Here is a 13,123-nt window from a genome sequence, read left to right on the forward strand (position 1 = left end):
GACATAGAAATCTAGATATCGTATTGTCTGTGAAGTTCTATTAGGCGGAATACGACATCACGGCTGCCATATTGGGTTGGGCAACACTTACTGGCAAATGAATGGAGATCAGTGAGGAGCTGCAGATGTTTTGGGTTAAAAGGCTTTATACATTTCTTATAAATGTATTAAATAATGTCAGATGTTGTTTTGTATTTAAGAAAAAATGGATCACTGAAAACTATTTGCTAGGAGGAAAACATGTTTTTGTCTGCTTTATTTCCATCTCTGACATATGACAGTTTTCTGAAAAGGTCTCCACTTTGGCAGTTTTGATGGTTTAAAATACGAGAGGAACCATGCTCCCACCACTTTAGATGTTAAGATTTTACTTTAGAGAACTTTGCTGTGGTACAATCTTGACATTCTAAGTGATGGAGGTATGGTTCATCTCATATTTTAAACCATCACATTTGCTTTTACATACAGTACACGAGACTCCTTCCATATGCCAAAGTGATAACAACGCCCGTTTTCTGTCAATTTCCACTCAGAGACAACTGTTTCCTAATTGACCATTCTTTTGCTAGCAAGTGCTAGCATCTAAGTTCTATATCTATGGCCACGTGGCTCCTAATGTTACCTGCCATCCAGTTCAACTGTTCAACAGCAGGTCTCGTGTACTGAAAATAACAGGCAGGAAACAACGAGAGTGGTAGCACCCCCCCCCCCCCCCCCCACACCTTCTCCCTCAACCCCCCCCTCCCCCCCGCCCACTCCAGGCCAGTGAGAACCCCCAGCACAGACATTAGTCTCTCACCTTGGCCCAAGCAGTCATGCTCGTCTCCAGCTTGAGACACATGTCTGGCGGTATTCGCCTTGCTGGCTCCCGCTTTATTGTTGTATTCCAGCTAAGCAGCGCGTGTTGTTTTATCATAGCCTGCAGGTCGTAGCGGGGTTGGTCTGAAGTCAGGTTGACTCAGAAGAGTGATATGAACTGAATGAGATATAATTACTGTGTACACGACGGTGTGTGTTTTTTTTACATTTACCACAGAGGAAATTCGTGATCTGTGGAGTGGAGTCGAACTTTGTGTATTTTGTGTCAGTCATAATCAAGACAAGGACTTGAAGAGAAAAGAGAAAGAAGGAAGAATTACTGAATGAAATCTGCAAAAATTGTGGAAAGATTGAGTAATATCAAAAGACTGAGTTTCCCCTCTAGCACCTCAACCTTTTCTCCATCCTCTGAAATTAGACAGTGAAGCCATTTTAAAGATGCAGTTAGTGATCATACACAATTTCAAGCCCATAGCATCTTTTAAGTCACATTCAGCAATCATCTCCTCGGAACCAGCAGCTGCTCATTCTGTGAGTACACTGTAAAAAAAAAAAGTCTCTGTTGGTAACCCAGGCTCCGAAAATTGGAAACAAAAAGTGGGGCAGCCTGTCCCCCAAACAAAAACAAGTTTCTCTGGGAATACTGAAGGGAGGGATGGAGGTAGCTACCTCTCTGGCACGTTTCATTTGGTCCTTGGTTAAAATATAATGTACGTTGTTTTGGGTAGAAGCGTCCGCTAATACATGTAAGTAGTAATAGTGTTAGTGTTTATGTTTGCATAATAAATGTAAACATAAACATTAACAAACGCAACTTCCTGTGCAATCGCTGTCTGCACCTTTAAGCCAGTGTGTCTACTGAATGGTGTTTGACATTTTTAACCAACGTCACCGCCGGTGCTCCTCTTGGTCATGCCCTTGTGATTCACCCACGCATGGGCAGCCTTGTGTTTATATTGCCATTAAGATGCCCTTCACAAGAGAGTAAACTCGTTTTGCAGGATTTGGTGCTTTTGTTTTTGGTGTTTTGTTCTATGTGATGTTTGTGGTTTTTGGTAGAAAGCACTCCACCGAGTCAGAAACAGCCCTAAGCTCTACAGTACTTGTCTATTTGAGAACCATATATCAGTGACATTCTCTGTGAAATAACAAACATATTACATTTAGATTGGACATTATACAGTCAGAGATTGGATAACATACAGTCAGATTACATCATATACAGTATAGTATGTGATGCCATCGTCACGGTTTTAGCCATTTGATGAGGAGCGTTGGTGGGCGAGGATGGTGGAGCCTATGGGGGAACATCTGTTCCTGTCCATCTACTGTCCCCGACAAGATGTCTCAGATCTCTAGCCCTGTAATGGTATGGGAAAGGTTTCTTTCTACTTCTGCTTTTTTTGTTGTTCCTTTGGCACTGCTCTCCGCACCCTGGCAGCAGTCGCTTTCTCCGCTGTGCTCCGTCAAGAGCAGCGGAGCTTATTATGCTAAGGATAATGTATCACCAGGTTGCTCCCCAAAACTCTCAGAGAGATGGTCTTCCTCTGTAACTCGTTCCAAAGACCACTAACCAAAAAGACCAGAATGAAAAGCATAGTCTGTTCCGTTGGCTGCACAGGAACTTTTCTTAATTCTTTTTTTTTTTTTTTTTTGGTGTCTTGGCGTTGGGAGGGGGAGTGTTTTCTCTCCAGCTGTCTCCTGGTCTTGCACAGGATCAGATAGAAAGACTCACGTGCTGGAACAGGCAAGTGGTGCTCTGAGTGGGAGTGGGGGTATATACGCCCTCAGAGAAGAGGAGAGGGGGCGGGAGGGAGGGGGAGAGGGAAAAAGAGAGAGAGACAGAGAGGGAGGGAATGGGGAGAGAGAGAGAGACAGAGCGAGGAAGGGAGAGAGGTGGGGGAGGAGCATGTTACGGATGAGGCACTTGCCTGACATTCAGAGCGTGTGGAGCTTGGTGAGTGTATACATGTGTGTTTGTGATGCGTGTTTGAGGAGTTGCTGTTTTTTATATCACCCCGTTATCCTCTGTCAGGGGGAAGGAAAAAAAAAACTAAATCAGATTTTTTGATTTGTCAGCTCCCTGGCTGTGGTTGATAGTAGTTGTTGCCTGGGGCACAGGAGTTTGGATTAGTTTGCCGCGCTGTGGACAGGACAGCCCTGAAGAGTGGCAGCCGTGGGTTTCTGTCTGTCGGTAAGTGTCCCCTCTTCTTCACCTGTCTCTGGCTTTCAGTTCTTGACCGGCAACTCCAGTGTCAGATAACTAAGTCCCCATGCCTGTTCACAGCACTGGGTAGTTCGCTCTTCATGTCTCATGTTGCCTGGGACATGTCATTTTTACTGTTAATGTATATGTAACGTACTTTTATGTGGCGTGGATAAATATATCTTTTTAATTAATTTGTCAGATGACTACTTTTATGAACTTTTGTGGCTGTTTAGTTGATGTGTAAACTCTTAGATTAAATAAAGTAAACTCTTTTGATGTTGACAATAACATGGCACTTGTACATACGTGTGAGATGATCCAGCGAGTTCTTGTGTCTCTAGCGGTTTGCCCTATTTGGCTGGGGGTGTCTACATGTGCCATTGTTTTAAATAGAAGTGTTGAGAGTGCGGGCGCTGTTGAGGTTCACACACCATAAATTTCCAAGTGCACAGAGCGAGAGAGAGAGAGGGAGCTGCTCACGCCTGATGTGAACATTTGCAGATCGCCAAATCTGAGGGGCAGGCAGTAAGTCAGCCCTTGTGAAGAGGTGTGGAAAGGGGGCAGGGGGTCCGGGAGCCGACCCGCTTAAACCATAACGATTTGCGATTGAGGGCAGTGGCCCTGTTGAAATCAGCTGGAGATGGATGGCATGCCTCGTTTTGGAGAATGAATATGAGTATGAGTATGAGCATGGCTTCCTCCCACACTGTAGTGACCAGCTAAGGTACAGCTCCCTCACCTCACCCGCTTACAGCCCACATTTGGCACTCAACACCCCGCTCTCTTTCTTCCTCCCCTCTCTCCACTCCCCTCGCCCCCTCCCCTCCGCCCCTCTCACCACACAGGAAGAAACCTTTCAGAAATGCAGGGGAGTCATTAGAGAAGACTGCATAGTTCCTGCAGGTGTGTGTGTGTATTTCCCTGGGGTTAGCTCTTCCGTGAGTGTGTGTGTGTGTGTGTGTGTGTGTGTGTGTGTGTGTGTGTGTGTGTGTGTGTGTGTGTGTGTGTACATTTCCCTGGGGTTAGCCCTTCCGTGTGTGTGTGTGTATCTCCCTCAGATTTTCCTGTGTGTGTGTGTGTGTGTGTGTGTGTGTGTGTGTGTGTGTGTGTGCTGAGAGTGATAGAAGAACTCCCTGTGAACTCCACTGTGCAGAGTGAGCAGATAGAGGGGTTAGAGGTCCCTTACACGGCTGGTTGATTAAGGGTTCCTCCACCGGCCTGCTCAAAGACCGTCTTTGACCCGCACTAGGCCGCGGTGCAGTGGACTGAAGCAGAGTGTGAGAACAGGCCAGAGACAGTTACAGGAGCGGCACCGGCTTTTTGTCCTGTGTACCATCAGGTGGAAAAACAGGCTAAACATCTTTTGCGCCGGCAAATGACGGATGTTTTGTTTTTTTGTTTTTCCTTTTTTTTTTTGTTTTGCAACAAAATGTTAAACCTGTTAAAATAACATTATGGGTTGACCGTTGAAACAGGTTTCCATGTTTCTGACAATTAAGTCTAGTGACAAGGTTGTCTAATTGCTGTCACCTAGACAGCGGTTGTAAATTTGGTGTTTGCATGCCGATAGGCTGGCCGAAGAAGCTCGCACTCTCCACACAAACACACACATGGATCTGTGACAGTGATAGGGAGAAGAGAAGGAGGCACAGGATATTACAGCGCATCCAGACAGAGCAATACCCCCTGAAATCTCAGTCAATGCTCCCTTCAAAGTTTAATTTCCTCCCTAAAGAAACCTGAACATCTGCTGCCTCCATTTCTTTGCTCCCTCTCAGGCCGCTCTCTCTGTTGTCCTCTTCCAAGTAAACCTTAGGAGTTGCTGCTTTCTCTCTTTGTCCAGAATGTACCAGAACCTGTGCTGTGCATGATTTTATCTCTTCCATTCCATGTCAGGGAGCCTCAAGCTATATTACGCCATGCAATTAATTGGAAGCTGCATTATTTAAGGAAGTCTTGTTTGCCGGAATGACTGCTGTCGTGGATTCTCCCTTGAAAAGGTATCAAATGTGGAAGCAATTATCTTATGAATGGGCCACTGACTGAGGAGGAATGAGGCAAGCCTAAGCCCACTGTTACCGAATGGCCCCTAAAGGGTCTTGAGAGGAGATTGGAACGTCGATGCTCCACCATTGACTTTTTCAGCACATCGTTTTTGTGTCCTCCTGACCCAGAGGCTTCTTTTGCATCGGATTCTCTGCCCCATCCATCAATAACAACAATGCACTCCACTTAATATTGGTTCCATTGTGCAGGTGAAGTGTTAAGAATTTATAGCGGACGTCATGACAGGAGGTCAAGGTTCAGCTTGTTCTTCACCCCTAGGAGCAGCCTTCCAGCTACATATTTCAGTGATGGTCCAAGCAATCAATAGAGACTTTATCTTTGAACATCATGAACCATCATCCATCTGTCCCAGGGCCCCCCACATGGAAACGAGGGAAATTATCAAACATTTTGTAAACGTTTTTTTGTTTACTGGCTTATTAGGAGCCCTGAAACACACTTGTTTTGTGGTTTTGTCTCTTGAGTTTGTGTGTAACCTCTTCATTGTCACCTACTGGTTGGGCATATGTACTACAGCGTTTCCACTCATTTGGATTTTACATTTCCAAAGGTGCTTCTGGAAACAGTGTAATGTCCACGCAAAAAACTTTGAATATGCGAAAGAAAAATGTTTTCAAAACATTTCGCTCTTGTGCGGTTGAAGCCTCAGTTTAGTCACTGTCCCCTCGTCTCCTTTAATATGTCTTGGCCTCAACAGCCTTATTCACTGAAGACTTTCAGGGAACATGTTGTGATCCTCGCCTATCTACCCAGTTCACTTTGGCAGTTTGTTTTGGCCTTCAGCAAAGACACTATCCAGATTACTCATGGCCTCAGTAATGTGTAAACACAGCCATAGACCCTTTGACATTCAGTGGTGGTGAACTCAGTTTTGATTCTGCCCATCGCAGCCAGACAGCATCCCAACAGCTTTTGGTTTGCTGATCTTCAGAGCCAAATCCTCATTTACAAAGTGTGCTTGTGTACGCTCCAGTATCTGTCAGTCTTTCCACTTTTCTGAAAAAAAGCTTTGGTGAGCGACATTTACTGAATGTCCTGAATGTCAAAAAAAGTCATAGCAAATAGTGAATCTCTGAAATGGCTTTTGGTTGTGCTGGCTGGTCAGATTGGTCTTAGTTTTTTTCCCCTTCATTGGTGGAATCTCTTTGTCCATGCAAACAGGAGGAGTGTTGCTATGAATCTATGATAAACTGATCTGTACCACTGCTGGAAAACAAAAGTGTTTAAAATCCCACCAGGGCTGGGTGGACTTGGTCTCTTGGACAGAGATGACGTCACTTGCTTTCGCAATAAGTGGTGCACATGCATACACACACACACACACACACACACACACACACACACACACACACACACACACACACACACACACACACATACACACTCACACACACACACACACACACACACACACACACACACACACACACACACACACACACACACACACACACACACACAGATAAACACGCAACAAAACACCAGGGACAGAAACACGTATGTCCACAGCACACACACACACACATGACTGATCCCTTAAGCGACCGAAGCAGACTTGGAGTTATATTTCACATTGTATTGATCTGACACAACAAGTTTTATGACTGAGCTGCAGCTCATTGAAACCATGGCGACATGCTTTGTTTGGCTTCCGTCTTCCTCATTCCAACTCACAGACATAATACATGGTGTGGGAATGCCCGGCGTTATGTTTCTATGGAGTTTGAACATTTTGTTGTTGGATGAAAAAAAAGGGCCTCGGGACTGATTTTAGATGCAGTCCCATGTGTTGCTCCCTGTTACAGCACATCATTAGTTTTACAAGCTCAAGGTGTCTTTAGTTACAGAGTAGAAAGCAGTTATTATGCACCATGTCCAATTCTTGGGAACAGCGTGCATTGTTATTTCACTTAAACTTATCAGAACAAAAATGCAAAAGCTCCTCCTCACATCTGGAGATGGAGAGGGAGTTCTAAATAGGGTGATTGACAGGCTCCATTGTGTACTCCATTCAGACACGCAAACACACACATACACAGACACACACACACATGCACACACACACATCTAGTTAAAAACACAATAGTGATGTTTTCGGAGTCTCTCTTTGGAGACGTGCCCTTCAAAAATCATCCTGACATGAAACAGAAGTCCTTATCTGTGGGTGGAGATTCAATTGTCGGGGCTCTGTCACTGCTGGAGGAGTCCTATCAGACAATCTTTACCTGTTCAGCAGCATCTCCCTCAATAACAATGGACACAGCGAGAGATGTTGTTTTATCACTGTGACTGCAGGCATGTCAAATCCATCACTGATAATACTTTGCGATTACATCCAAAGTGTTAAATAGCAAAATAAGCGATAGAGTGGAGTGTAAGAATGACGTGCTCATTCTCCGAAGCAATATGACAGAGGGCTAGTCCGCGCTCGCAGCCTAGACATATTTATTACACACTGTCTGGAATAGCCAGCGTAATATCACGGCTCAATATCGCTCGTAAGTAATGTCTGTGGTGTCACCTCGCCTCCACGTTCATTTATCAGTGAGTGCCGGTAATGAGCGGGTCGATGAGGGGTGTTTCATTAGATATTCATGAACAGAGCCGGGTCGTCTACGACGAGACTGAGGCCCGGGTCATTTCTCTTCATGCTTTCATCTTCGTTGAAAGCGTGTGGGGTGAGAGGTTAATAGACTGCAGGGATCCTATTTAATGGGTCGTACCTGCTCCCCTCTGTACACACACAAACATTATTACTCACATAAGGGCTGTCATAACAGAAACACGTGTTTTCATCATGCTGGCTACTCAGTGTCATCTATCAGCATGGCTGTTTTGTGTGTGTGCACTTTTTGTGTTTTCAACAATAACATTGAAGGTTTTATAGATAAAGATAGTTTAAATTTCATAGTATCTGTCATAGTGTGACTGTTACGAAGAATCAGAATCAGAATATTATATTATTATTATTATTATTATAATACTGTAATAATAATAATTCTTCTTATTAGAATAAGATATTGAGGTTGCTGTGAATATTTATTCATTACTATTGGCTCTAAAATATATAGGAAATTGAAGACAATACACTCTAGGTTCAACCGTTGAGCCTAATGCATTACTGTATGTGGGAGTTATTTTTTCCCACGTCCAGATTGAATGGAATTAGATTTAGGTCAGTATTACCAGTATATTTATTCTGGGTCACATGTTTGTTTTAAGCCAATATTGTCTGTTGTGGTTACAGGTGTGTTGGTGCGTTGATGAAACGTGACTTCACTCCCTTAGTCTGTGTGTTTGCACAGCTTTCAACATCGTCTTCTTATGGGTCCTTATGCATGTGCTCACTCTGATCACGTGTAACCTCTTGATGCCATATGGAATTATTACCAGGATTGCGTCATGTTTTAAAAGATAAATGTTTTGTTGTATTAGTAGGCCTTAGTAGGTCTTAAGCTTGTGTATTGAATCCGGTTTCCAGTCAGAAAGTTGAAACAGAAGTCATATCAGGTCTTGCGGCAAATGGACTTGTTGCTTCAACTATGCAATTTTAATCTCTCTAGAAATGTCATTACCACCATAAAGAGAGCCAGTTAGGATATTGTTGACAAAGGTGTAGGCTAGTCTCGGTTGATTTACCCTGCAAGCCACATGAGGCTTATTGTTGTATTTATTGCGGCATTGGCCCATGTGATATTTAATGCACTTGTGACCGCAGCATGGTAATCCTCTCTTTGTTGAGCTTATGGTGGACAGAGGAGCGCAGACCCCTTAAAGTTCACATTTCCACCAGCTTGAGTCAATAGGAAAGAAGCTGGGAACGCTAACATGGTGGTGTCATGACTTTATCACATGGATATCCTCACAACTCCCTGAACTGAAAGCCCTCTCTCTCTCCCTCATTACCTCCCTCTCTCACTCTTTCTCCCTCCCTTTCTCATTCTCTCTCTCTCTTCCCCTCCCTCTCTCCCTCCTTCCCTTCCTCCCTGTGTTACCCCCCCCACACATCCCTCCCCACCCTACCTCTATCTCTATCTTTCTTAGACTGTGTCAGGAGTCCATAAGCACTGTCTGTCTCCTGTTTTTAGGGGGTATGTAAACCCCGGCCTTGAGAAGGCCAAATATTTGATTAGTGTAACACCCACTCTCAGAGGACTTAAACAGGGCGCTGGAGGAAGCATGGGATAGGGTTGGGGGGATGGGGGGATGGGGGAAGGAGGATGGGTGGAGGGATGGATAGATGGATGGATGGGGGAGCAGCTCCTTTGACCTTGATCCCAGAACCCCCTGATTAGGGGTGAAGACAGAAGGAGAAAAAATGCAGAGGAAAGATGTAGCCCTGAGAAATTAGGTATTTTCCTGCCGCCTTTTAACTTCTCTTACACAAAGCCTTCTCAGCGATATTAAAAGCTTAAACGCTAATCTGCATAGAGCATTAAATTGCCCTGATTTGGGGCTGAAGTGATCACGCTGAAGAACGAAACTGAAAGATTATTATTTTTTTTTTAGTAATTTGTTAAAATACCGAACACAACATGGTATGTATTATTATGCAATACAAATAACTGGCAGTTCTATTCTTTTAATGGTGCGTTTAATGAATGTCAGTAAACAGAATGAGAGGTTAAATTCTTGTTAATGAGGATTATGGCGGAGGGTGGGACTCATCTGGGACTCTGTTAAACCTCCCTAAAAGCATATGCTGTCTCCAGCCATTCTGCGTAGGCTCTTATTGCCAAAGCATCTCTGTTGCCTCGCTCTTTGAGCAGAATTGAAATGTTTGTTGTAATTCTCACCGGCAAAAGAAACCAGTTGGAATATTAAACAACAATGTGGAATAACTTTGTAAACTTTTAAGGGAAGCTCTCTGTCAATTGACTGCAGTGTGTGGCATGAAGTGAGTATGAGTACTTTTTTTGTTTGTTTATTTGAGTGGAATCTATATGCTTCTCCCAGGAATGTCCTGTAACATGATGAACACCTTTCTACATGAAAGGTGCAACAAGTGTGTGTGTGTGTTGTGTGTGTGTGTGTGTGTGTGTGTGTGTGTGTGTGTGTGTGTTGTGTGTGTGTTTTGAGTCCAAATGCCAGGAATTCTTCTCTTGCAGATAAAGGGCTCAGTGTCTCACAGCTGCTAAAGCCGTTCTCTCGCCCTCTTAGCTTCTTTGTGACCTAGGCTAATGGTCTGCCTCTCCCTATCTATCTCTAGCCTGAAGGGGTCAGGTATGGACACTGTGCGTTTTCTTGGCCCGGGTCTTACTGTTTTAGCGATCTTGAGAACTTACAGGCCCGTGCACTATGTCATGTCAGTACATATCCCAGCCGTTGGTGTCTGTCTTTTGTTTGAGGACTCAGGGAGAGAAAAAAAGAGGCTTATTGAAGAAAAATGCGAGAGACCTCATAGTTGCCCTTTTCAATAATTCAGTGAGTTATGTGTTTTGTTTTCTCTCGCTCAGAACATCAGTCTTCCACTTATCTCCTTCTATTATAATTGATATCCAAAAAGGCAGTTAGGTCCGTAGCTGCGAATTCATTCTAATGATGAAAAATTAGATTAGGGCTGCCTCCCTTGTCTATTTTTGAATGTATCAGTGACATTGGTGGTGGCTAATGTCCAGAGAGTGTGCCCGAGTGTTTATGAAAGGAACATATGGCATTGTTTATAAAAGCACCCTTTTCAATATGCCGCACCAGCGCTACCTTTTGTGTGTTCGCATAGCTGAGTGGAGGTCGGTCGTGTTTGTTTTGAGGCCTTTTTTCTCCACAATTGCATTAGCAGACAGCATATGTGGGTGTGTGTGTGTGTGTGTGTGTGTGTGTGTGTGTTCCTGTCTGTGCCCTGGTTTAGATCACCCTTTTTGGCAAGGCAGTGAAATCTAATTTTGCCCATGCCACCCCCCTATGCGCTGCAGTGCCGCTAAAACCCAATGCAACATGTCAGCCCTGACATATCGTGAGTGCATTAGGCTTTCATTAATGGAAAAAGAGACAAATGCCTCTTTTGGTTTGCCCCTAATGGCTAATTGGCTTTTTGTGAGGTAGCACTGGAGACTCTGTTGTTGTAAAAGAGCACTGAGGTCTTTGTGCAGTGTTTGGAAGCAATATTAAAACTCTGTACCGAATGTCGTCTAATTCTAGTTTTTTCTAGTTAAAAAAAACCTTTCATCTTCTCTTTCTGTTCTTTTTGTGTTTAAAACTTTTTTAACTGAAAATTGCTATTCTCCATGTCTGTTTAAATTTTTAATAGGTCATATCAGCCGTTTTTGAAATTGGTGGGTTAAATTGGTTGTGTATCTGGATAGCTGTTCATGTGTATCATTGGAGCCTGGAAAGGAGCACTTAGATATCCATGCCAAATAAAATATGAGCTTTACGAAAATATCTCCCTTGGGTGTGTTGACATCATAAGGAATATTTTGTGGTAGTCCCGTTTGGTGTCCCACGTAAGTGTGGCAGTTGCCCGACATCTGCTGTGTTCCAATATAAATAACTGCCCTGCACTGTAGCTAGCTTTGAAGGCTCAGCCTGCTCATCTTATATGGTATAGTAGCTTACATTCCATATATACATGTTGTGTATATAACCCACACAGTCTGGATTTCAGAGGTCGGATACAGTATTGCTGTATCTGGAAAGGGTACCAGTCAGGGATAGATATAGCAGGCGGGTCATGGCAACTGTGCTACGAAAGGTTTTAGCGATAATTGATATGCTAGTTTTGTCAGGATGTTTAGGTTAATAAAAGTGCCCTCTAATGCATCTCTTGGCCAGACAAGCTACTGAGTGTATGTGTGTGTGTGTGTGTGTGTGTGTGTCTGTATGTGTGAGAGAGAAAAAGAGAGAGAGAAAGATAGAAGGAATGAGTAAAAGAGAGAGAGAGAGAAGGCAGTTGAATGATTGGAACAACATCGAAGGGTAAGTACTGGGTTGTGTATGGGTGTGTGTGTGTGTGTGTTTGTGTAAGGCAGACAGAGAATCTCAGCTCAGTGATGGAGCTGTGCTACTCTGTGAACTATCCTCCAGTTTGCGCTCAATCTCTGTCTCTAGTGCCCCACCAGCCCTGCAGGTCAGGGCCTGAAGCCTGAAGCTGTCACTCTGCAATTCCTCCGCGCACCCCCCCCCCCACACACACACCCACCCAGACCCCCACACCCCCACTCTCACATCCCTACCCCCAAGCTCCACAGATAGCAGATCTCTCTGACACGTCTGGAGATGCTCTTTGCATTCTCTCTTGATCACTTTAGAATCTTCCATCCCCTTCACTTTTCCCATCCCTCACCAGCCCCCCCCCCCCCTTCTCTCTCCACCTGTGCCCTTCTCTCTGTCTCCTCTCTATCATGCGCACTGGATGCAGATTGCTCTCGTCTCCAGTCTCCTGTCCGTACGTGTCTCAAACTGTACGGACTTAAGACCGCCTATAATGTGTGACTTACAGAAAGCCGTGAATTGCTTTATGCACCATTACCCCTTGCACCATTCATGCACCATTACTCTCTCTCTCTCTCTCGCTCTCTCCCTCTCTCTCTCTCTCTCTCTCGCACACACACACACACACACACACACACACACACACACACACACACACACACACACACACACACAAGTAGTCCCCACACATACAGTAGTTCAGAAAAGTAACTCTGACCACCCTGTGCCTTATCAGTGTGCTGTAAGTTGTAAGCTGTCTTTATCTTAACAGGCCTGTCAAATCAGCCTCTATCTGCTCGTCATGTAAGCAAACAGACAAACAACTGCCCGCACACCCTTACTCTCATACGAAAGTAAACAACCGCAAAGTGCCTGCTAGCCTGTAAATACACTCAAACAAAACTTAGAGAAACACACCAAACGCTCATCCCCTGTGGCTCGCGCTGATTTCTCCGCTCCCAAACACGGGCCACGTCCAATCAGCTCCTTGGCTCCGACAAAACGGCCGTGTCTCGCTTGCATTATTTATATCCCCCCCAACACGTGTAAATATACAGTCCATTTCACACAGTCGCTGCGTGTCACGCATGGCTTATG

The sequence above is a fragment of the Sardina pilchardus genome, chromosome 11 (genome assembly GCF_963854185.1).
Source record: "Sardina pilchardus chromosome 11, fSarPil1.1, whole genome shotgun sequence".
Taxonomy (NCBI): Eukaryota; Metazoa; Chordata; class Actinopteri; order Clupeiformes; family Clupeidae; genus Sardina; species Sardina pilchardus.